This window comes from Corythoichthys intestinalis, chromosome 4 (genome assembly GCF_030265065.1).
Source record: "Corythoichthys intestinalis isolate RoL2023-P3 chromosome 4, ASM3026506v1, whole genome shotgun sequence".
In the NCBI taxonomy this organism is placed as follows: domain Eukaryota; kingdom Metazoa; phylum Chordata; class Actinopteri; order Syngnathiformes; family Syngnathidae; genus Corythoichthys; species Corythoichthys intestinalis.
Genome location: NC_080398.1, coordinates 13,723,789 through 13,749,313, shown reverse-complemented (window position 1 = coordinate 13,749,313; position 25,525 = coordinate 13,723,789). Strand labels below are relative to the sequence as shown.

Below are 25,525 nucleotides of genomic sequence, written 5' to 3'. Positions count from 1 at the left end.
GGGCCCGTTTAGTCCTGCTTGCAGGCCTAGTTATTATTATTATTTGCTGACAAGCAAAAATAACATCATATAAACAAGCATTTCAGTGCATAATATTTATGTGCTTGCTTCTTACTGATCTGAAGAAATTTTGTATATAAGTGTTGAGAACAATCTTTACTGTTTGTAGCAAGATTTACAAATTCCGATCAGATTGGCTGAAACGCTTCCCTTGGCTAATGCTAGAAGACAATCTTATGTTCTGTAAGTAATGCAAAGGGCAGAGGCAAACTGCGATCAAGCCAGCGGACGTTTGTGTTCCCGTGCTCAAATGAGCGGACCCTAAAACTAGTGTACCCGCGTAATCCAAGCATTACAGTAAATGCATTCCAAACAAGCGGCAAGGCAGTTAATTTCCGTGTGCTTGCATTGTTCCAAACTCTTCCAAACAAGCGGCAAGGCAGTTAATTTCCGTGTGCTTGCATTGTTCCAAACTCTTAAAAAACAATCTTCACACTCTGAAATATATAATTCCACCATTGTCATCATTTAAAAATGAAATAAAGTTGCTTTATCTTAAATCCACTACAGCTCCATGTGCGTTAATTGCGCTGTCACGTCAGGACAACATTATGCGATTCCCTTGAGCAACAGGTTGTTTAAGTAGATGGTAGGTTACAGTTAGGGATGTCCCGATCCAGGTTTTTGCACTTCCGATCCGATACCGATTTTGTTTTGCACTTCCAATCCGATACCGATACTGATACCGGCCTATCTAAGCATGTATTAAAGTTTAAAGTTATTTTGCCTCCTTACTTAGTTGTCAGACTCAAGTTGAAACGGGTTTTAGAACTCTTGATAACAACTAGCCAGCTGAATTTGGCGAGTTTGAATAACACACAATGGTTGGTAACAAGAAACTGACCTGTTTGTTCAGTGATAAACACAAAACATTATAAATAACAAACAGAAATGGCATATTCAGTCAGTAAAACAAGCAAATAATATTGTAAACAGTCTTAAAAAAAGCTAAACATACAAACAACCTCAGTGAAAAATAAACTATTAACTCAGCATCAGTTCTCTGCTCTTGAACAACTGTAATAGGCTTTAAAAAATCAGTGCAAATAATACTATTTTAAACCAAAAATGGCTTCTACTCCCCAATCTTCTCCACACTTTGTTGCCCCATCTCCATCTATTTTACACACTCCCTTCAGCTGTTTGCCCTGGATGCAATCCCAGCATGATGATGAGATTTCTTTGACAAAGACAAGCATTTAAAGACGCTCAGGTGACAGCTGACATTTTTACCAATAAACTTCAAATTTACATTGCAGTCATAATGTTGGAGATGCCACGGAGATAAATTGGGAGACGGTAATGTGCTGAAGGTGTGCCGTAAAATGCAAACCGGATTTTAGGGAATCCAAAGCAAAAACTGGAATGGATTATGTAAATCGGTGCACTGGAAAACCCAGACCGGACATTAAAAAAAAATAAAAATAAAAAAAAAACTGGATCGGGAGTCTGGATTGAAATTTTTCCGTGTCGGCCGATCCGATACCGATGCACATTTTTTTGCACAAATCGGCGGCTGATCCGATCCAAATATCGGATTGGGACAACCCTAGTTACAGTTCGCATTTTTGTGGCACTATAAATCCATAAACCCGAATAACTACTGTCCAAAGTTGCTGAATATTAGTAGTGGACTTCTCTGACTATTCCCATTCTCAAAACTGTCATCACGTTAAAGTTCTCATTTTTGTGGTTCTGTAAAACCATAAGTTTGAATAAGTTCTGGCAAAGGTTGGTGAATATTAGTAGTAGACCTGTTGGTGCTGCCTATTTCAGTGTGAAAGGGGCTTCACAGCTCGGAATAGGATTAAGAGCTCAAGAAGAAGTAGCCTGGTAGTATCTACGACAGAGGACCTAATGAGGATCACTCTGGAAGGGCCAAGTCTAGAGGAGTTTGACCCAACTCCTGCTGTAGATCACTGGATGAATTCAACCAAGCGTGCTAGGCGCCTTGACTATAAGAAATGGGATTGTTTTTGTCTTTTGATACCAATATAGTACATCCATGTGTACATTATTTGATGTTTATAAACAAAGTGCACTATAAGCTAAAAAAAAAAAAAATGCTCCTAAATTTTTTTTTTGTGCTCCTAAATTTTTAAATTTGCGAGCAAGTGTGCTCCTTATGAAAAACTTAGTGTACAGCCCTGATCCCAGTGTTTAAGCCATCTCAAGTTTTTCATACAGAAGTAAACCTTTCCAAAGGTTCTTGAATCTAGGAACACAACAGGCCTTTATAGCTAACCACCCTTTTCACAAAACCTCAAGGAATAACAAAGACTGAACACAGGACAAACCCTGAAACCAAAGATGGCTTACTCAACCATAAAACCACAGCAAGCAATTCTACAGAAGAGCAAAACGCGGTCTAAATTAATAACTATATCCTCAAATTTCAAAAGTCATGAGTCTGAAAATGTTTGTGAGGCATCTATACAGCAGGAAAGGGGAAAAAGCATGCATCAATGTGCGTGAATGGGCAATGTGACCAATATAAAGAACTTTGGGCACCATAAAAGGTGTAAATAAAAGCACTCTCCATTAACCATTTGACTATAATCTAGTTGCTAACATACAAGAAGGAGTGATCAGTGGCGCCATCAGGGGGTGGCCACGGCCCCCCCTATAAATTTGTTAGCCACCCCACTGGCCACCCCGCTTGCCAGTATATAGTTAGATTGTTGTAGCATCAGATATGCATTTCATCCCAAATGCACAGCCATGACTATGGACTATGGACTATGAACTATGCACATTAAATTATTAGTAACATCAAATATTACACAATCCACCAAAGTATATCAGTAGCCGTGTCCTTAGGTCTTTCTGATAGTTTTCCCCTGACCTTTTTACTGCAATAATAAGTGTTGTTAATCTTATTTTAAAAAAGTAATTAATTGCAGTTACAAATTACTTCTCCCAAAAAGTAATTGCGTTAGTAACTCAGTTACCGGAATGTAAGAGTAATTAGTTACTTGACAAAGTAATTGGTAATAATTTTCATGTTTTTTTTCTTTCTCAAAACAGGTCACAAAATCTGAAGTTTAAAGGGTTTTTGGGACAATTGGCCCTAGCCCAATTCTTTACCCTAAACTTAACTAGACACAGGGGTATTGCGGATATTGCGATAACTAGATAAGAACATTTGCTATGTGTGGAAGTAATATAATGTTGTGAATCAACTGTTAAAGTTGTTAAAATTGCTCCCGTTATTGCATTAGTTCCCTTCTGTCTATTTTCGACATGTGTAAGTTTTAAAACTGTTTCATCTTTTAAAGATATACATTTTGACAATTTAGGAGCATTTTAGATAAAAGTGACTAAGGTTCGCTAGTAAGGTTCTCTACAACAATGCCTTCATGAGAAGTCTACTGCTTTAAGATGGCGGCTGTTTACTAACGCATCTAGTTCTTTATTATATATGTTGCTAATGCCGCCGTGTCTATCATTTGCATCTAGTTCTGTATATATGTGATATCTACCGAAGCATCATGTGGGCGTAGTTTGTATGCTATCGGCTACAGTCAGGTATTATTGGAGCCACCGAGCATAGTAGCATTTCGTTTGCAACGGCGTCACACTTCCTTGCCTCCTCCCCACTCCTGCTCTACTCTCTTGTCTCTGTAAGTCCGTCTTTTTCCACACTTTTCTCGCATCAGTCAACCAACATCGTAACGTATAGTAACACACGCCTTTCCTGCCTCAGTAACGGTAACAGCGTTGCCAAGATGAGAAACGTAATTAATTAGATTACTCACTACTGAAGAAAATAACGCCGTTAGTAATGCCGATATATCCTAACGCCGTTATTAACAACACTGGCAATAATATAATGAAAACCTGAAATGATGGCTTTTAGTTTTGGTGTGCCACCCCAAGATTTTAAGTCGCCCCATCTGGCCACCCCTATGAAAAATTTCTGGAGGCGCCACTGGGAGTGATAGAGGTTGATGGAAGGAATATTTTCAGAAGTTAACCATATATGTAGTCTAACTAGTCAATACAGTCAAAACTGAACAAATGTACATGGCAGGCCTGCAACTACATGGCATAGTTTTCTGCCAAAAATGCGTCTTTTGGTGGTCTGTGCAGGAAGTTTCCAATTCAGAGAATGAATGAAATGGTGAAGTAGCAGGTGAATAAAGTAGAAAATAGCCAGACCACAATTTCAAAATTTTACACTGATTAATGATGAGAGATAAAAGTGAAAGCCTTACCTATCAGAATTATTGCCGCCATTTTTCAGTACTTAATGTCCCTCAGTGTTAGTGGGTGGGGATACAATCCATCTATACATCTTAGTTGTGCAGCACGTCTGAGCCACGTCTGTGTCTGAGAGGTGAAGGACAATGTGCCGCAGTCAGGTGCATAGTGTACACCATTATTTATCAACACTTGTGACAATAATGTTGGGTCTGAAAACATTACATTTTGAAAATGTTGTTCATATGCTAAGACACATAAAAAACATGGCGAATGTTTCACCTCTTTGTCAAAGTCGCCTGACTCTCAATGACAGGCACAAACGAATGCTGCATTAACCCATTGGCTGTTTAAGTCCATTTATCATCCATTTGACAGTCAAAGATTTAAATCCTGTCTGATTCAATTTAATCAAGCAGAGCATGTGTCCAACCTCTCACAGATAAAATAACAAAAATTCTATACATGAATTATGTGAATAATGGTCTTGTAAGTTTGCTACCCTGATTTTTTTTTTTTTTTTTTTTGCCAGCATCTAACGCAGTGGTCGAGTTGAAAATTTGCTGTGTGAAAAATGTTGCATATCTGAGGTGACATTCATTTAGCATTACGTGCTGTCATTGTTGTCAATTTCATCATAAAATGACTAAAAATTCTGGTGGAAAAACAGAATATCAAACTGGTTCTTAATTTTACTGTTCTGTCTAGCTTACTGAAACTGTGCCTATGAAGTAGGAAAGCCCTGTGGGTTTCCAGATGGAGCACTCTCACTGCAGCCCCATTTCAACCCAGTGTCCTAGAGAAGCAGACAAATGCAACTGGAACACTTGGTCCAGAGGGAACATAGCATGCACAAGCCATGAGCAAGCTTTAGCATAGCCATAGTGAATGGTCACATGGCATGCTTCTATTTCTCTCCCTCGCTCTTTTCATACTGGATCATGCCTGTGAGTGTAGCCCTTCACACTAGGGTCCGCATAATTGATTGTGAAGACCGAAGTGTGTTTCATCACATAGGGGAAATTGCATTTTGCTAGTCTGTTGTTCAATTTCAGCAAATCCATCCATCCAATTTTCAACAAAAAAAAAAGACAACTCCCTGAACCGGTCGCAAGTCATTTGCAGTGATAGACAACTGAGACAACCATTTAAACATTAATGAAATTTTCAAGCTGAATGTGGTACGATAACTGATACATCTATGTTTGGCTGGAGTAATCAATTATTCCTGTCACTAAATATTCAGCACTATTACGTGGAAGGAGTTTCTCTATGCTTTTATGCTATAGTTACTTTATTGAATTATGTATAAAGTGGGGATATTCCCGATCCAATCAGGTAATCCGAAATAGGACCGATCAGGCCATTTTTCAGGGGATCGAATCGGGTGAAAAAGATCGAGTTTTTATTTATTTATTTATTTTTAACTCTTTCACTCCCAGCCATTTTCACCAGAGCAAGGCCCTTCGCTCCCGGCCGTTTTTTCTGGATTTTGACTGATTTTGCAAGGCCCACAGAAAATTATGTTCTATTGCTATATAAACTTGGAACCCACCAAAAGAAAGATTAGACTCTCCTCTTTCAGCACAAAAAAAAGTAAGTTCGTATCTTTTTCCATTCTTTAGAAATCAGCATTAGAAAATAGCTTAGTTTGAGCAATTTTCCAATTTCTGATGAAAAAACGGAGAAAATGAGCTTTTTGTAAACGCGTACATTTCAAACATGACTTTGACTTTAACAAAGCTATTTTTTGCATTAGTTACATTCCAAACATCTGAATAATGTTCTCCTTTTACAAAATACCATGAACAACCAGACAAATTGAGCTTTAGATAGCAAAGTAACAATTTATTCACACACGACTACTAACAGATGACGGTTTGTCGCCGACATGACGCCGTTGTCGCCACGTCAGCTGTGTAAACTTTTCCCTCATCGTTGTCTGTCTCACAAAGATGGATTATTTTTGCATTTCTGTGGGGTCTGCTTGGCGAGCCGCTCCACGGGAGGGTTTCACTCGTTTTGCCCGGTCATCCAGCGCCTGGCGTCCCAGGCGTCCTCACGTTGTTTTGTCCGGTCGGAGCGCCGCCTGGGCTCATGCCGCCAGCGCTCTGACAATGCTGCCCGGCTTCCACTGCTGTTGAATCGGGTTGCGTGGTATTTCAAAATGCGCTACTGTCCTCCAGTGGCCAGTTTTATTGCTTTAAAATAGGTTTGGAGCGTTGTTCTTCGTTTGTCAGATACAGCGGAAGCTATATATGCTTCTTATAAAAAAAAAAACGCAAAAGACGTATAAATACGTTTGTGGGACAGTTGAGCATTTAAAAATAGAACGTATTTATACGTTTCCGGGAGCAAATGAGTTAAAGGGCTAAACAGCAACAAAATAACCCACAAACACAATGGCATTGCCAAAACAAAACAAAAAAATTTACATTTTATGCTCCGCAGCACACCCAGAAAAAGCAGTACTGTAAACGGTACAGTACTGTACCATGTTTGAAATTTTTGTTTAAAAAAAAAGGTGACTCGAACTCAGGTGAAAAAATATGCTATCGGGACATCCCTAGAATAAAGTATATGTAACACGTCAAATCTGCTTACGGGTCCGTTTACATGGTGATGCTCCGAGAATACTACACATTTCATTTTTGTGTTTGTACATGGTTCTGTCTTGGTTCCGTCTCCATTCAAACGATGTCGCAGTTCCACGTGAAAACAATGTAGTATTCATGCCAGGCCCTATGGGGCAGTGCAGTTTTACAAGGCTGCACCCAATGATGCACTTCCCTGACAACATCCTTCTCAGTCTGGAAGACAACATACCCGCCCACTCAAAGCAATGGCCATACGTTTTTTCTTTTGCTTCAAAAGGCACAAAAACGCAAACATAAAATATATTTGAATTAAAAATATTATAAAAACGGTACATTAAAGCAAATGTTCTTCCATGTTGATGTTTTGAATGTTTAGTAGCAACGACTGCGCATGCCCAAAGTGACGTGTCCTGGTGCTGTCATCATCGGAGCGAGAGTGTTCTATTCATATGGTTACGGAGCCAATCCCTGCAATCGAATCGTTCCGCTTTGGAGGCCGGAATCAAAAGTTTGCATCTTCGCCTTTTGCTTTCCTGGTCACCGTGTATAGGCGAGGCCATTCCACAAATCAATCGTTGTATCTTGGTGTCGCAGCGTCACCATGTAAACGGCCCCTCAGACACTCAGGATGTGTTCACGTTGTGGACATCTGAAGCCGAACAAATATTCCGAAAGTATTTGGCAACATTTTGGAGGAAAACCACCATTGTAAAAAACCTTGAAGAGTCCCAACTGAAGATTTGCCTTGATTGGTTGGTTGGTTTAAGATACATTTGGCAAGAAGGGAGATGGAATGTGGGTCAAATATTTGTTAAAATGTTTGAGATGATTTCATGACATAAACATGTCCAACTGAGTTGATTGAGCATGTCGAAGGAACACTAGAAGCAATGCCTTGCAAAGTGGCAAAAGTTTAATTGAAATACATGATTTTCAAGTACATTTATCTGAAATGCTATTTTACTCTGCTAACTTGTGAGGAAAAAGCGGCATGGAAAATGAATGAATGAATGAACTTGAGCCATCAATAGACGATAGCCTCAAGGAACTACAAGGACAGCCTTAGAAGAGCAAAATGTCCCTGCCTTGAATTTTTCCAACTTAGTATTGCTACCAATGATTTCCCAAGTATGTACTGTAATGGTCACTGACAATAAAACACATTGGGAAGCATGGCCACCAAAACAGTGATCTTGCTATTGATCTGTCTAATGAATTAGTCTATCACTTATTAAATCTATTGCTTTGTGAAACTGTTTTCACCCTAGACAATAGTTGAGGTTAAAAAGCAATGTTAGATGGATACAATGAGGTTGCCCTGGACCTGTTATTTCTATCTGCCCTTTGCCTTTGAGAATTCATAAACAAAGACACATGAATTGCTGATAATTATTCAATTTCCTGAATTCCCAGTTCTGCCTTCAAACGCATCCTCTTAAATGTAAAGTGGGAATAAGTCAATCCCTGATCTGTGTTTAACACTGTATTCGAAAAATAGTCAAATAAAAAGGTTATGTAGGTATATAGGTTAAATAGATTCTGATAAAATGCGATTGTAGTTGAATTTGTTTGCATTGCAAGTTACAAGTGTTTTGCGTTTCGATCATTTGGACTGGATCGCTAACTAGATCTGGATCAACATATCGTTACAAATCTAGAAATTGCCATGTCGCAAATAACCATTTCTTAAATTAAGGTTCATAAAATAATTGGAGGAAAAAAATCTTGAGTCAATTTGGCTTGACTTTCAAAATAAATGTCAAATGGTCTCTCAAAAAAATATGAAACAATGCACAGCTATAAAAATCTTAAACAACAAAGTTTGGATCTGCGATTTTCTGCCTTATGCTCCCTAGAAGTCCCAGTCAATTTGCATGCATTTACGCTGAAGTTCAAGGTCTCAGAGCTGTAAGTAGGTCTCCATGGAGATAGGTAGGCTTGTTAAGAGCCTGGATTGAAAGAGGATGTATCACTGGCCCTGGACAGCGCATGTGGGCAGAAACGGACACAATTGAGCCTGGGATCACACAGGGACGTGAAAGGATACGAGATGAGAGGGGCATGGACATAACCACACAGGTCCTTAAAAGAGGTGTGGGTACATAGAGTTTATGAAGACATTTTGAAAGCAGGCAAATTTGGCGATACATTGTCACTGCTTTGGCAAATTATTATCATTTTTGACAGCAAAAAAAATTGAATCCAAACCCAATTAAATACAAAGTGTGTTAAAAACTACAGAGAATAGAATACCTGCTCTACCATATAGCAACCTAATGGACCGTAAAAATAAGCCTTAGGCAAGCAGCAGGCTGACTTTCTGACTACAACGTAAACTGTTTAGCAAATACTGGAGATAAAATCCACGGTTAGAATATTGAAGCTTCGAGGCAGGGAAAACGTTCCAGCTGGAGTAGGAAGCAGTATCGTTTACTTTACCAACTATGAAACCCATGCTCCACATAGACAAGATAAGAAACAACAGAACATTAAGATATAACAATTAAAATGTGTGAATATGCTTTTTAAATAACTTTAAAAGAGCAAGTTCATACTTTTTCTTTTCTTTCTTTTTTACCTTGTCTCGCGTTTTCAACCACTTGATTCCTCTCACTTGGCTCACTTGGGAATTCGTGCTGTCCCTCTTAACTAGCAGGCTTGCATTTCTGTTTTCCCTTTGCGTCAATCCATTCTTCACATTTTGTCCGCTGTGTGCAGTATAACGAGGAGCTGGCAGAGGTGCTGCTGGGACGGCATGTGCTTCAGATCTGCAGAACCAGTTCCTCTCTAAAGTAAGGAGACAAGAACCACCAAAGTCTCAGGAGGTACAAATAGCTGGAGCTTAGAAAATGAGGGAGAGGGCATCAATCCCCTCATGTGTGCGCGTGTGAACATGTGTGTGTATGTGTATGCATGGTAGGAATGAAGGAGAAGCGAGAGGGAGGGACGGCAATTCAGAGAAAGAAAGGTGGGAGGGAATATGTGGAAAGGAAAAGGGGAGGAGACACATTTTTTCAATGTTGCCGTTCAAATATTTTTAAATTTCCCAACTTTTTCTCTGGCATGATCCACATATCCTACTAAGGGACAAGAAACCTCGTCAACAGGTCATTCTTTTTCCCATTCTGTGGATGGCTTGTTTCCCATTTTTAAATTCTCTTTTGTCAGAGCCAGCTGTGTCTTTAAGCCGCTGCACTTGAACTCCTAGTGCTTTTCTTTCTCGGTGTACTTCCCCTTTGCTGGCCCCCCAGCATACAGGAAAGACACTCAGCTCGCAGGAGTGTGTGAGTGTGTGTGTGAGGCTGAAAGAGAGAAAGCACAGAGGAGCAAAAAGGGGCCGAGGGAGAAACGCAGATGGGGGAAGGGAAAGGTTTGTCAATGGTGGTTCAAGGCTAGGGCAGCCTTTAGTGTCACATGTAGCGGCATTTCCGAATACTGTACACTCAACTGCAACATGTGCACCATAATCAGCACAATGATACTCTAATAAAAACATGTGTTCTTTTACTATTTTAAGGGCTGCATCAATATTAATGGCCTGCCTAATGTGTTTGAGGACTACTGCTGAAATATTGATTGGGAAGAATAAAGTGTGTTTGTAGCAGCCAACAGTCAAGAAGAGAGTGCAAGGTTAATGTCATACCACTGAACAGATCTGCACAATATCTCCATAGCAACTGCCGATATGTTTCACAACAACACATTTTCTTGGTGCTTAGGGTCAGATTTTTACTCTTAAGCATGTGTCTCTCCCCGAAAAAAACAGATTAAAAAAAAAAAAAGTTAAACGAATGGGTTCTGCTCACCTTGAGTGACTGAATTGTAAAGACTGCAAAGAGAGGAGGAGGCTAGTCAGGAGAACTGGAAAGATTCAGTTGGGGCCCAACAAGAGCACACTGTAAACTGAACCACCCAGCACATCTCCTCTTGCACAAGCTTACATATGTTCAATTGTTCTGCTTGACATATGTGGCCCCTGTTGAGGCATACATTTTGTACAGACTCTCAAAATTTGAAGTGTGAAACAATTAAAGGCTATCGGATAACAAAACAACAATAAACGTTATTGTGGTTCTGGCGAGTCACAGCACGTTGTTCTTTCTTCCAATGCCCATTTTGCCCCCCAAAATGTGTAATATTTGGGAGGACAGCAAATATGTTGAATGGAGAACTGAACCCAAAAGTACCAGCACCCCCTGTGTCGGCTTTGTATTTTGTTTGTGGCAAAAGAATTAAACAGAATAATTTATCAATCGTGAGGGAAACCATGTTACCCACTGTTGCAGTCCACAAGAGATATTCAAACTATAATCACGTTTCTGCCTGTTAATACTCATGCACTGCTCGGTCATTTTCCGGTCTGGAAAAAAAAATGTCTCCCCCATGAGTCATTACTTATCGTGGTGGGGGGGGGTGTCCCAACAATCCTAGGAGCTATTTTATCTGGGGCTTTGTGCTGCTGGCAGGGTCACCCATGGCAAACAGGTCCTAGGTGAGGGACCAGACAAAGAATTGCTCAAATGGCCCCTCACCCAGGCACGGGTCCATGGGGACCCTCTCAGGAGCCAGGCCTGGAGGTGGGGCACGATGGTGAGCGTCTGGTGGCCGGGCCTGCAACCATGGTGTCCAGCCGGGCACAGCCCGAAGAGGTAACGTGGGTTCTCCTTACCATGGGCTCACCACCTGTGGGAGGGGTCAAGGAGATTGGGTGTGCAGAAGTTTGGGTGGCAGCCAAAGGAGGTGTCCTTGGCGATCCGATCCCCAGCTGCAGAAGCTGGCTTTTGGGACGTGGAATTTCACCTATAGTCGGGAAGGACCCCGAGCTTGTGCGTGAGGTTGAGAAATTCCCACTTGATGTAGTCCCTAACCCTAACCCTTATTGCCCCCCGAGTCGCCGCCTGTACATTGGAGTTCAACCTGGTGGACGAGAGGGTAGCCTCCCTCTGCCTTCGGGTGAGGGGACGGGTCCTAACTTTTGTTTGGGGTTATGCACCAAACAGCAGTTCAGAGTACTCACCCCCTTTTTTGGAGTCCTTGGAGGGGGTGCTGGAGATGCTACTTCTGGGGACTCCCTCGTTCTGCTGGGAGACTTCAATGTTCACGTGGGCAATGACAGTGAGACCTGGAGGGGCGTGATTGGAAAGAACGCCCGCCTCCCCTGATCAGAACCCGGTGGTGTTCTATTGTTGGACTTTTACGCCTGACCCGATTGCCAATAATGAACACCAGGGGCGTGATTGGAAAGAACGCCCGCCTCCCCTGATCAGAACCCGGTGGTGTTCTATTGTTGGACTTTTACGCCTGACCCGATTGCCAATAATGAACACCATGTTCAAGCATAAGGGTGTCAATATGTGCACTTGGCACCAGGACACCTTAGGCCGCAGTTCGATGACTGACTTCGTAGTCGTGTCATCGGACTTGCGGCCGCATGTCTTGGACACTCGGGTGAAGAGAGAGGCGGAGCCATCAACCGATCACCACCCGGTGGTGAGTTGGCCCTATGGCGGGGGAAGATGCCGGTCCGGCCTGGCAGAGCCAAACCTTTTGTGAGGGTTTGCTGGGAACGCCTGGCAGAGTCTCCTGTCCGGAGGAGTTTCAACTTCCATATCCGACAGAGCTTCGCCTGTCCTGGGAGAATTGGGAGACATTGAGTCCGAATGGACCATGTTTCGCGCTTCTATTGCTGAGGCAGCCAATCGAAGCTGCGTCCACAAGGTGGTCAGTGCCTGTTGTGGCAGTTATCCCAGAACCCGCTGGTGGTCACCATTGGTGGGGGATGCTGAAGGAGTCTTATCACGCCTTTTTGGTGTGCGGGACTCTAGAGGCAGCTGATGGGTACTGGATGGCCAAGCAGCACGCTAGGGTGGTCACTGAGGCGAAAACCCAGGCATGGGAGGAGCTTGGTGAGGCCATGAAGAACGACTTCCAGACGGCTTCAAAGAAATTTTGGTTCACCATGTTGTTCCTTGGGAGAGGAAAGCAGTGCACTACCAACATGGTGTATAGTGTTTTAAAAAGAGGGACCAGAGGGTGTGTTCCAATAATAGGGGGAATTACACTCCTGAGCCTCTCTGGGAAGGTACAGTCAGGGGTACTGGAGAGGAGGGTCTGTTGGGAAGTTGAATCTCGGATTCAAGAGGAGCAGTGTGGTTTTCGTCCGGGCTGGGGAACAGTGGATCAGGTCTATACCCTCGGCAGGGTTCTCGTGGGGTCATGGGACTTCGCCTAACGAGTCTAAATGTGTTTTGTGGACTAAGAGAAGGCGTTTGATCGTGTTCCCCGGGAGTATGGGGTATCAGAATCCCTGATACAGAGGGTCTGGTCCCTGTATGACCGATGTCAGAGTTTTGACCGTGTAGCCAACTGTCAGTCGGATCCGTTTTCCTCTAAGAATTGGACTCAGCCCTATGTCACCGGTTCTGTTGATCACCTTTATGGACAGACTATCTCGGCGCAGCTGAGGCGCTGAGGGGGTCCGGTTTGGTGCCCTCAGTATTGCATCTCTGCTTTTTGCAGATCATGTAGTGTTGTTGACTTCATCAAGCCATGACCTGCAACTCATACTCAAACTGTTCAAAGCAGAGTGTGAAGCGGTCGGGATGAGAATCAGCACCTCCAAATCTCCAAAAAGGGATGAGGTCCTTACCCAAGTGGAGGAGTTCAAGTATCTCTGGGTCTTGTTTAGAAGTGATGGAAAAATGAAACAGGAGATCGACAAGTGGTCTCTGCACCGATCCGTCGTGGTGAAGAGGGAGCTGAGCCGAAAGCCGAAGCGCTCTATTTTCCTGGCTGATCTACGTTCCTACCCTCACCTATGGTCACAAGCTGTGGGTCATGACCGAAAGAACAAGATCCCGGATACAAGAGGCCAAAATAAGTTTCCTCTGTACGGTATCAGGGCTCTCCCTTGGAGATAAGGTGAGGAGCTCGGTCATCTGACAGGGGCTCGGAGTATAGCCGCTGCTCCTCCACATCGAGAGGAGCCAGATGAGGTGGCTTGGGCATCTGATTAGGATGCCTCCGGGGCGCCTCCCTGGTGAGGTGTTCCGGGCACGTTCCACGAGGAGGAGGCTCTCAGGCCGACCCAGGACACGCTGGAGAGACTATGCCTCCTGGCTGGCCTGGGTAAACCTTGGGATGCCCCAAGAAGAGCTGGCTGAAGTGGCTGGAGAGAGGAAAGTCTGGGCTTCCCTTCTGAAGCTGCTGCCCCCACGACCCGACCTCGGATAAGCGGGAGAAAATGGATGTATGGATGAAAAATTTTTTAGGCAAAGGCTATATTGGGACCATGGAAAAAATGTGTGCCTGTAAAAACTCTTCCTGTGCAGAGAGTAGAAAATTAGAAAATGTTATGAAGATGTATGCGTCCCCTTAAATAATGTGATATTAAAGTATAGTTAGTATTAGGGCTGCAGCTATCGAATATTTTAGTAATCGAGTAATCGACTGAAGATTCTATCGATTAATCGAGTAATCGGATAAAACAAATATATTTTTAGGTGAAGAGCAATTATAAATATACATGAGAAAACAAGACATTTCATCTAATCTTGAACCATTTTCAGTCAATCAATGTCTTTATTTTCGATGTATATTGTAGCTAGAATTAAAAAAAAAAAAAAAAGACTAATTCACTGCTTTCACTCAAAAAGCTTTTAGATCTTATTTAAAAAAAAAATATATATATATATATATATATATATATATATATATATATATATATCACCTAAAAATGCCGTTACGCTTGATAACACACATCACTTAAAAGTTAGGATTTTTTCCCACGTGTTTCAATTGAAGTTTTAAGTTAGTCTAAACTGTAATTCCTGATAGGATTTTGAGTTTTTGCAGTGTTCAAAATAAATGTATGATACAGGCTGTATTGGAGCACATTAGGGACCAGTGCTACTTGGTGTTTTATCCAGCAATGACTACTGAGCTAAAATTGATAGTTAGCATGATTAAGTTTTTATTTTACACCCTCATCACTCCACAATGCTATGTTATGTTAAAGCCTGTATGTAAGACACGTTAGCCACGCAACGACAGTGGTCATAATTAATTGAAACCTAGTCCTCCGCAGGGCTAACTTTACGTGAGCTAGTAGCGACAGTAACGTTAATCTTATATATTAGCGCTTAGCGCTCTTTATTAGCGCTTAGCGCTGTACTGCTTTAAGATGGCGGCTGTTTGATAACGCTGCCCAGACGCGGCCGAGTCTGTCATTGCGCATCTAGTTCAACATACATGTGATCTTTATGAGACGCATCAGACGCTAGCTGTTACCAACTTAGCATCGTGCGGGCTAGTATTTGGCAACGTCGGCGTCGTTTGTGGCGGCTGTAAGCTGCAGTAAGTTTTTTTTTTTCCCTCCTTCCTCTCCGCACGTGACAGCGCGTTGTCCCGCATTAAAAGTAGTCCGAGCAAAACGTGATGCTTAGAGCTGTCAAAATAAACGATTACTCGAGGTGAATAAAATTACTCGGATCAGTTTTTAAACTCGAGTTACTCGAGTTGCTCGAGTACTCGTTTCAGCTCTAGTTAGTATATATTCTTTCGAATGTTGTACTTACACAGGTACATAGGAAATGTGAGCCACAAGTTTCTTCCACAGGTACTTAATAGGGGTGTAACGGTGCACAAAAATCTCGGTTCGGTACGTACCTCAGTTTTGAGGTCACGGTTCGGTACATTTTCGGTACAGTAAGAAAACAAAATGCAAAATATATAAATGTGCTAGTTGTTTATTACACACTTTTGTGCTTTCAACAATAGGAACATTAGCCTATAAAAAGCTAGAATTCTGCTCAAAAATAGAAAATACAATATTCTGAAAGGTAGATATTTTGAAAAACAAAATAAAAACTAGGCCTGCAAGCAGGACTGAACGGGCCCTCGCAATCTAGCGCAACTCGGACAGTGTGCAGGTCAGGGTGGTGGCAGATCGTCCTCTCTAATCATCTCATTAGAACCTAACATGCTCGAAAGTTGCCTCTTTACATTCACACACCTAAGAGATAAAAACCCCTATTGGAGAGAGTACTACAAAAAAGGAGTGAATAAAGGGTCGTCACGCCAACATACAGAGACATGTGGACATGGGCCGTAAAATAAGTATTTCAAAAGGTCTTGAAACTACAATGACCAACCTGAAAAGAACTGGACATATATTAGAAAAATGAGTGACTTTCTATTGCCACTAGTTGGCGCTATAGGGTTGATGCAAATGACCCCTACAGGACCCTTCAGAGTATGACTCAACAAGCACGAGATGTTTGGCGCAGATATGTTGTTGAAGTTATGACTGTTCAAAGCTTGTGGTGAGACGAAATGGCTTCAGTCATTTTCACTTCTCCTGTTGGACTCTTCTGCTTCAACCAAACCTCAGTATTTTTCAACAGGCACCTGAACACATGTCTTATGGCTCCCCTGATGCAGGTTTCAGGTGAATATATTTTATTTCCTTGGAGGAGGAGGCTGTTTAGTAAAAAAAGACATTTCCTGTTCCCACTAGGGGGCGCTAGGCCTAATGGGTAATGTTTCAATGGACTCGTGTTAAGGGTGGGATCCTGCACATACATGTCAGATATGAAAAAGATTGAACGTTGTGTCAAGGAGCTATTAGTCTTTTACTGAATTTGTCATTTTGCCGAAAAAATGGCCGACTTTGGCACCACGCCCAGGTCAGACCCATGAATGAAAACGCACCATTTTGAAAATTTTAGATCTCCTATGTCTCCTGAATAGTCTCACCAATTTTGAAGATCATCCAACTAACTCCCTCTGTGACAAGGTCTCAAATGTGCACCCTGTTAATTGATAAAAATTTCACATTTGATCCAAAATACCCGATTTCCTGTTGGGTTTGGAATATAGGTTCAAGAGACTTTTTGGAGCAGTTTTGCACAAGGTATCGACTCCCAAAATTTCATTGCTCTACGTTAAAAAAAACTAATAGGAAATGCCTTTTTGAAAAATTCAAGGGGGCGCCACTGACCCATTTTGTTACATTTTTTTGTAATGTCGCATGATTATCGAAATCCACGCAAAGCCGCATGTATGTGCAAAATTTGGTGAGTTTTCGTGCATGTTCAGGCCTCCAAATGTAAACTACTACAAATGGATAAAAATTTCACATTCAATCCAAAATACCCAATTTCTGTTGGGTTTGGAAAATGGGTGCAAGAGACTTTTTGGAACAGTTTTGCATAAGGTATGGACTCCCCAAATTTCATTTCTCTACATTGAAAAAACCCAATAGGAAAGGCCTTTTTTAAAACTACTAGTTGGCACTGTAGAGCTGATGCAAATGACCCTTACAAGACCCTTCAGGGTATGACTCTCATTAAGCACGGGAAGTTTGGCGCAGATATGTTGTATATCTGCTGAGTTATGACTGTTCAAAGTTTTTTGCGAGACAAATTGTTGACGGTCATTTTCACTTTCCTGTTTGGACCCCTCCGCTTCAACGAAACCTCAATATTTTTCATCACTCACCAAATTTCATTGCTCTACGCTGACAGACACTAATGTTATAGGCCAATTTTAAAATTTCAAGGGGGCGCCACTGAGCCATTTTGTTACATTTTTTTGCAACGTTACAAAATTATCGAAATTTACAATTTTCCACACGTATGTGCAAATTTTCGTGACTTTTCGTGCATGTTCAGGCCTCCAAATTGGCCGTTTTCATTTGCCCTGAAAAAAAAAAAAAAAAATCCTTTGCAAAACAATAGGGCCTTCGCACGCTTAGTGCTCGGGCCCTAATAAATAACATTGGCTAAGACTTTTTCTTTAAAAAAATATCTGATGTGCAAAATTGAACAGTTGCAACACTGATCAGTTTCAAATTTCTCATATTAACTTTATGACTGTTTCTTCCATGTCTACAATTAACCGTTACCCACGCTGCTCACTGCACTTCTGAGTGGTGCGACGGCCCTGGCCTTTTAATTATCTTTTTTTGAGACTGTCGGTCAGCTGATCGTCGCGTCCACCAGCTGGCTGCTTCCCCTCCCAACGTGACGTACTCTGATTGACGCCGAACGGGCAGACGATGCAGCCGCCGCTGATGGGCCACCCGAGGAATGGTGCCAACTTCAGAAACTAGCCGCTGTCTGTCATGTATCCACTGTGCAGCCCTTTGTTTACATTTGCGGTAATAACGACACATGCTTTACGGCAGCTAAACCGATACAAGGTAGTACTATTAGGCCGTTGTTTGAGCTTGCATCCTCGCATGTGTGTTGCATTGTGCCTCAGTCTTGTTAACCAAATAAAGGCAGCGTTAACAAAAGTAATCTGACCGCTCGTCATTTTACAGTCAAAATTCAGAGTTCGCAACTTCGCATTTGACAGCATACCTCCTCGCCAGCTGTTTGCTCGCCATTCATTCACCTGTGCATTTGATCGCTATTTTGTTACACTCCCGCTTTTTTAGTGAGGTATTTTGTGTTCATTCGTTATTGGATCATTTTTGTTCACCACTAAATAAGAGCACCGCAGCAGTAGAGGTAAACTGCCGTTTTCATTCAACCCGTTTTGTTTAGTGTAGAAGCCAGGGTAGTGGCTATCTTTTTTTTTTAATTTCCTTTTTACGATCAGGGTTTACTTAGCGGGTGGGGTTCAAGTGTAGTTTCATTTTGTTTGTTGTTTTGGCCTGGGCTTACGCTGAAGCCAGCTTCTTCCGCATTTTGTATATTTCGTTCATTGCGAGTTCGACTTGTGTGAATAAATTCGTGTCCACTTGCAACTTGTGTGCGTGGCTCGTTTTATGTTACGTCCTTAGCAGCCATCCGTGGGACGTAACAGGGGGATTATGGGAAGCATCAGCGGGCATTCCGCGCTTGCGTTAAATGCGTCAAATATTTTAACGTGATTAATTCAAAAAATTAATTACCGCCCTTTAACGCGGTAAATTTGACAGCACTTTACATTACGTCAAAAACTCGTTCGGTATGCCTCCGTTCCGAACCGAGGACCCCGAACCGAAACGGTTCAATACAGATACATGTACCGTTACACCTTTAGTACTTACAGTATAAGGCAGGGGTGGGCAAACTATTCCACAAAGGGCCGCAGTGGGTGCGGGTTTTTGTTGCAACCCATTAAGAGGACACCTTTTCACCAATCTGCTTTTTTACAAGTGCAATCAGTCAATTGCAGTCAGGTGCTTCTCATTTCTGTTGAAACCTCATTGGTTAAACTATCTGTGCTGGGTCAGTTGGAACAAAGACCAGGACCCACTGCGGCCCTCGAGGACCGGTTTGCCCACCCCTGGTATAAGGGATGGGGCAGAGCAACGTGGTTATTTAAATTTGGCGCCCTGAAGCAATGGTTACTTTGAGGATGGTAGGGATGGACTTATTTGAGAGGGTGGGGCTTGAAGTTTGGTTCTTAACGTGCCTTATTTATTTTGTGTTTATTTTCCAGGAACCCCAGTGAGCATCATGGAGTGGATGAAGTTGAAACATGCTTTCACTGTAGAGGCATTTTTTTCAAACCAGCAATAAAATCGCGTGGATTAAGTTCCTGCACCGTAACTAATTTGTAGGGATGAAATTTAAATTCTTCATGGAGGATTCGTCTCACAGAACGAGCAGACAACCCGAGAGTAGATGCTTGTTTGCGGGCAGACTGTCAGTGATATCTCAAAACGGATTGTCTCACTGCGTCAATGTTTTGGGGTGACCATGCTGTTTTTGGGAGGGCAGGTTTCTTATCACCGTTTTTCCTGAAGTTGTTTACCCATGAAACAATCTACTGCAGGGCAGGAACACGACCACTTTTTATTTATTATGTGTATTAAATTGCGAGTTTTCTTGCTAATGGACTAGTCGACTAGTTGCAAATAAAAATCTGAGACGAGTCGGCAGAGAAATTAGTCGAAATTCCTAACTTATAAAAATGAAATCATAAAATGTACATCAGGGTTTCCCCAACCTAGGAAAGATCGTGGCGTGCCGCCAAACCAAAATAAAACCCGCCATGCATTGCAAATGTGATTTTTTAAAAAAGATTAAAAAATACATTCTAATTCATAATTTGTATCATTTAAAATGCCATCTAAAACAATATATAGGTAGCTCATTATTTGCGCACTATTTGCCATAAATCGTCTGAAATAGCACATGAAATACAAATTGTTCCTCTACACGCTTTATTTTGAAAATCACATGGTTCTCCTGTTGTTAACTTGTGCCCGAAGTTTGTCGGCGCAAAAATGGAAATAGAGATAAAAATCCACAGTAAGGTATTTCAACTTAATGAATGTAATTGTGGGTTAAGACAATAAAAATGAACTTAATATGGACATCAACGTAATGTTTAAGTTCTTTATGGCTTTAACCCGAATCCTCGTGTCTCAGCATAGCATTTGTTCGTTGCTGACGTCACTCGTTTTAATTTCAGATGAGTATTGGAAAGAGAAAAGTTCCTGAAGAGGAGGATCATGTAACAAAAAGACTTATTGTTGAGGTTATGCAGACTGTCAAGTTCTGAAATATTTAATTAGTGTCCTATTTAAATATTTTGGAACGTGATGCTCATTCTCTCAAGTTCCGAATTTAGCTCTCACGTTTCAAGGAGTAGAAATAACCAAATGGTTACGGCAAGCGTTGTATTTTAATTTTAAGTTAACATTTTCAAAAAACTGAATGAGGCAAAATCACAGCTAGTGATGCAGATCAGGATGGCGCACTAAGTCCAGGGAAGGAGAACTAAGCCAACAGGAAATCTGTCTGGGACGCAACATGGACAGAAATGGAAAAGCTGGCTGTACCACACAAATCAAGGTGAGTATGAAGAATTGTGCAACTATTATTTTTTATTAAACATAGCTGTATTGTTTTAACTAAAGCTACGGTGTTGAAGAAGGTTCATTGTTTATAAATTGGAATATTCCTTATCAAAAAAATGATAAAATAGATGACGAAATAAACGTTTTTCATCTTATTGAAACAAATCATTATTATTATTTTAATATCAGTTTGCACTAGGGAGTAACTTTAAAACAATCAGAATAGTAACTCCCACAAAAAAAAAAACTTCAGTTTTAACTTAAATTGAATTGATTAAATGTAATCTGTGAAAACATGGGATTTAAACAGTGTAGTCCTAATGGCTAATCCATTAAATGTGTTTCAGAATATGAACCAGGTCAACATGATGGCATCACCAGCTGATGTGGGGAGGGCTGTACCCTTGCTTGAGCCATCAGTCGGCATTTGCGTTCAGAGTGCCCATCTCAACAGTGAGCAATGAACTGCAATGAACACAGTAAGACATTTGGTCAACTGTATATGTACAGAAATGTACATTGTCAGTTAGAGATGTTTGTATGTCTTCTAGGAGTGGGAACCTCTTGGTATCTCACGATCCGATACGATACGATTTGCGATACAAAGCTCACGATAACGATCTGACGATATAACGATTATCGATACATTGGTCAGGAAATCATTCTAGGATATTCTACAAACAATTAATAAACAGAAAAACAAGCTTCTGCTGTGAATTGGAATGTGTTTATCACTAGTAGACGTCCAATCCATTTGAACTGGGAGGGTGGCAATTCGCTGCCAAACGAATTGAACGTCTGTGGGTGTGAGTGGCAGCCAATGCCAATGCCAATGCCTGTTGATTTTCAGTTACCGTCTGTTGATTTTGGGGTATTTTATGGGTCACTTCCTGTTTATTTTGAATTACAGAACAAGAAGTGACCTGGGAATCACTCAAATGAATAGGCAGTGACTCAAACTCAACAGGAAATGACCTGTAAATGCCCTGAAATGAACAGCAAGTGACCTGTAAATGCCTTGAAAATCAGACAGAATAACTGGTATGAGAATGGTAACTCACGATACGATATGATATACGATACAAAGCTCACGATAACGATGATCTCACAATATGGCGATACAACAATTATCGATACATTGGACAGGAAATCATTCTACAAAACAACTAATAAACAGAAAAACAAGCTATTTTCATCTTCCTGCTGTGAATTGGAATGAGTTTATCACGAGTAGATGTCCAGTCTGTTTGAGCTGAGATCACTCCCACTTCAAACGAATTGGGCGCCAATGGTGGTCAAGCTGTAAGCGCCCCAACGATATACAGTTGTGGTCAAAAGTTTACATACACTTGTGAAGAATATAATGTCATGGCTCTCTTGAGTTTCCAGTTATTTCTACAACTCAGATTTTTCTCTGATAGAGTGATTGGAACAGATACTTCTTTGTCACAAAAAACATTCATATTCATGAAGTTTGGTTCTTTTATGACTTTATTATGGGTGAACAGAAAAAAGTGATCAAATCTGCTGGGTCAAAAATATACATTTGGTAACATGTCCCTTGGCCATTTTCACTTAAATTAGGCGCTTTTGGTAGCCATCCACAAGCTTCTAGCAAACTTCTGGTTGAATCTTTGACCACTCCTCTTGACAGAATTGGTGCAGTTCAGTTAAATTTGATGGCTTTCTGACATGGACTTGTTTCTTCAGCATTGTCCACAAGTTCTCAATGGGGTTTAAGTCAGGACTTTGAGAAGGCCATTCGAAAACCTGAATTCTAGCCAGATTTAGCCATTCCATTACCACTTTTGATGTGTGTTTGGGGTCATTGTCCTGTTGGAACACCTAACTGCGCCCAAGACCCAATCTTCGGGCTGATGACGTTAGGTTATCTTGAAGAATTTGAAGGTAATCCTCCTTCTTCATTATCCCATTTACTCTCTGTAAATCACCAGTTCCATTGGCAGCAAAACAGCCCCACAGCATAATACTACCACCACCGTGCTTGACGGTAGGCACGGTGTACTTGGGGTTAAAGGCCTCACCTTTTCTCCTCCAAACATATTGCTGGGCATTGTTGCCAAACAGCTCGATTTTTGTTTCGTCTGACCACAGAACTTTCCTCCAGAAGGTCTTATCTTTGTCCATGTATGCCGCTTTTGGAGCAAGGGCTTCCTTCTTGCACGGTAGCCTCTCAGTCCATGGAGATGCAAAACACGCTTGACTGTGGACACTGATACCTGTGTTCCAGCAGCTTCTAATTCTTGGCAGATCTGCTTTTTGGTGATTCTCAGTTGAATCTTCACCCTCCTGACCAATTTTCTCTCAGCAGCAGGTGATAGCTTGCGTTTTCTTCCTGATCGTGGCAGTGACAAATCAGTGCCATGCACTTTATACTTACAAACAATTGTTTGCACTGTTGCTCTTGGGACCTGCAGCTGCTTTGAAATGGCTCCAAGTGACTTTCCTGACTTGTTCAAGTCAATGATTTGCTTTTTCAGATCCATGCATGTATATTTTTGACCCAGCAGATTTGATCACTTTTTCTGTTAACTCATAATAAAGTCATAAAAGAACCAAACTTCATGAATGTTTTTTGTGACAAAGAAGTATCTGTTCCAATCACTCTATCGGAGAAAAATCAGAGTTGTAAAAATAACTGGAAACTCAAGAGAGCCATGACATTATGTTCTTCACAAGTGTATGTAAACTTTTGACCACAACTGTATCGATTCGTGGCTGGAGTATACCCATAACCTTTTGGAATACAAAGTATCATGATAAATCACAATTTCGATATATTGTCACACCCCTAATGTCTTCATTTCTTAGATCTTTTTTCTTCTTTTTTCAACTCGTGTAAGTGAAGACCGACCTGAGGAACTTTTTTTTTGTTTTGTTTTAATAATTCTTGTGCAGGTGAAGACAGACCTGAGGAACCCGGCTGCAGGGGAACTGGAAGCATGCCTCATATTGACTATAAATGTGATCACCGTTTGCTGATTTCCCTTATGAAAGAGCCCTCAAATTGTTTTTTAAAAATCCAGGACAAAAAAGTGCTGGCAGGATGCAAACTTTGCAAATAGGTCTTTGTTATGGTTCTTCTTGGAATAAAATAAATGTTGTTGTAAAAAAAAAAAAATCTTATTTGTCATGATATGAAGCAATTTCGCGCGGAACGCTGTCCGACTCGGATGCAGCCCACCACCACCACAGCTTCATGAAATCCTGTACATATTTGAGGATTGTTGTAAAACATAACACCATATATATGAGTGTATACTTCGCAATTTTGTTACTGAAATTTGAATTTCACTGAAATTCGACCTACACGCCCGATATGCTTTCCTCGCTCTGATCATTGCCCAATTTTTACCATCGTAAAACTGAAAAAAAAACATACAACTTAGCATTAGCTGCATACGCTAACGATCCAGACAAGTTATGCTCAAAATAATCCACAAATGTCTAATATAGATAACACGACATCTCGCAACACGACGAAAACATGCATTGTACTTTAGACGAACATTACTTACGAACAAAACTTGTCCAAGGAAGAAATAAAGAACAAACTACGGCCGAAGATGCAACTGTGTATGACATGAACCATCTTGGCTCTCACAACAAACAATGACGCCAATGGACCCCAAGAGGGTGCTCTAGGAGCGCGCAAAAAGGAGATGAGTTGAGAAAAATGAAAGTTCGTGATAGTGATGATGATAAAGAATTTGAGGGCTTCGACGAGTTAGGAAAGTTAAGACAGTTAAGACAAAAACTAGAAAATTATATTTGGCATTGTTTGGCATTGGCATTGTATGTGTTGTGTACTTAGTTGTTAATGTGTATGTAAATTCTTACTAATTGGGCCAAACATTTGCCCCAAAACCTAAAATACCTCATTTTTATAAACCACAAACTATGGGTGCGACCTATATGCCGGAGTGACCTATATGCAAGTATATATTATGTAGGCCTATGTGTTCTGTATACATTTACTGATGCGGAAATAAGCCGTTAAGGAGTGTATCTGTATCGGGAATTAAATGAAGGTTAATTCTCTTGTCAAAAGTCACTCAACACACAAGCAGCACATGCTACATCTGGTGACTAGGTGAAATAGTCTTAGGTTGGCGCCATCAGCATGTAGATTGGTCTTCACACTAGCTTTATCTGACAAGATGTGATTTATTTCTTGTGTGCACAATGTTTTACTCTTTGAATGTTTATTTTCCTCTATTCCCAAGCCACTTTGAAGTGGAGAAGATCTGTAATATATTTTGTGTTTTGATGCGACCAAAACTGGGTGGAGATGAAATATAGGCAATTAAAAAGCCACCAGCTACATTCCATCGAGTGAGAAAATGTCTGCTTGCTGATTTAAAATGATCTTGGGGTTGATTTAAAGCCAGTTTATCTGCTGAGAAAATATCTTTACATTGGATATACATCTGAGAACCTCCACATTAAGTGATAATGTGGAAAACTTGGAAACGTGCTTATGTTTAAAAAAAAAAAAAAAAAAAGAAAGAAAAAAAAGTTTAACTTGAGAACACAATTTATGTAGACTTAAAAAAAAATCATTTAACCAGTAGCCTATAGTATGCTTTTATCTTATGTGTAAATCAAAATACAGTGGTACCTTACAACAAATTTAATTAGTTCCAGAACTTTGTTTGTAAGTCGAAATGGTTGTTTGCCGAGTGGGATTTTCCCATAAGAATACATTATAATTCCATTAATTTGTACTGCAGCCCAAAAACTCAATTCTTAATAAATACTGCTGCTATTATTGCAAATGGCAATTACACACAGCATAACGAATAAATTATAAATAAAAATCGGAATAACGATATAATACTAC

The 25,525-nt window shown here is 41.0% G+C and overlaps 1 long non-coding RNA gene across 2 annotated transcripts in view; it reads right to left on the bottom strand.

The window, feature by feature from the left end:
- LOC130914504 (uncharacterized) overlaps positions 1-24,281 on the bottom strand; it is a 34,568-nt gene extending 10,287 nt beyond the window's left edge. Inside the window, exons 1-3 of one of the 2 annotated variants that reach the window (XR_009062943.1) lie at positions 24,201-24,281; positions 9,439-9,647; positions 2,090-4,392 (exon numbers count right to left, since the gene is read on the bottom strand). This is a non-coding gene — a long non-coding RNA (uncharacterized LOC130914504). Of the gene's footprint in view, positions 1-2,089; positions 4,393-9,438; positions 9,648-24,200 lie in introns of those variants that run through there. The other variant, XR_009062942.1, reaches the window with a different exon arrangement.
- Between the last annotated feature and the right edge of the window lie 1,244 nt (positions 24,282-25,525).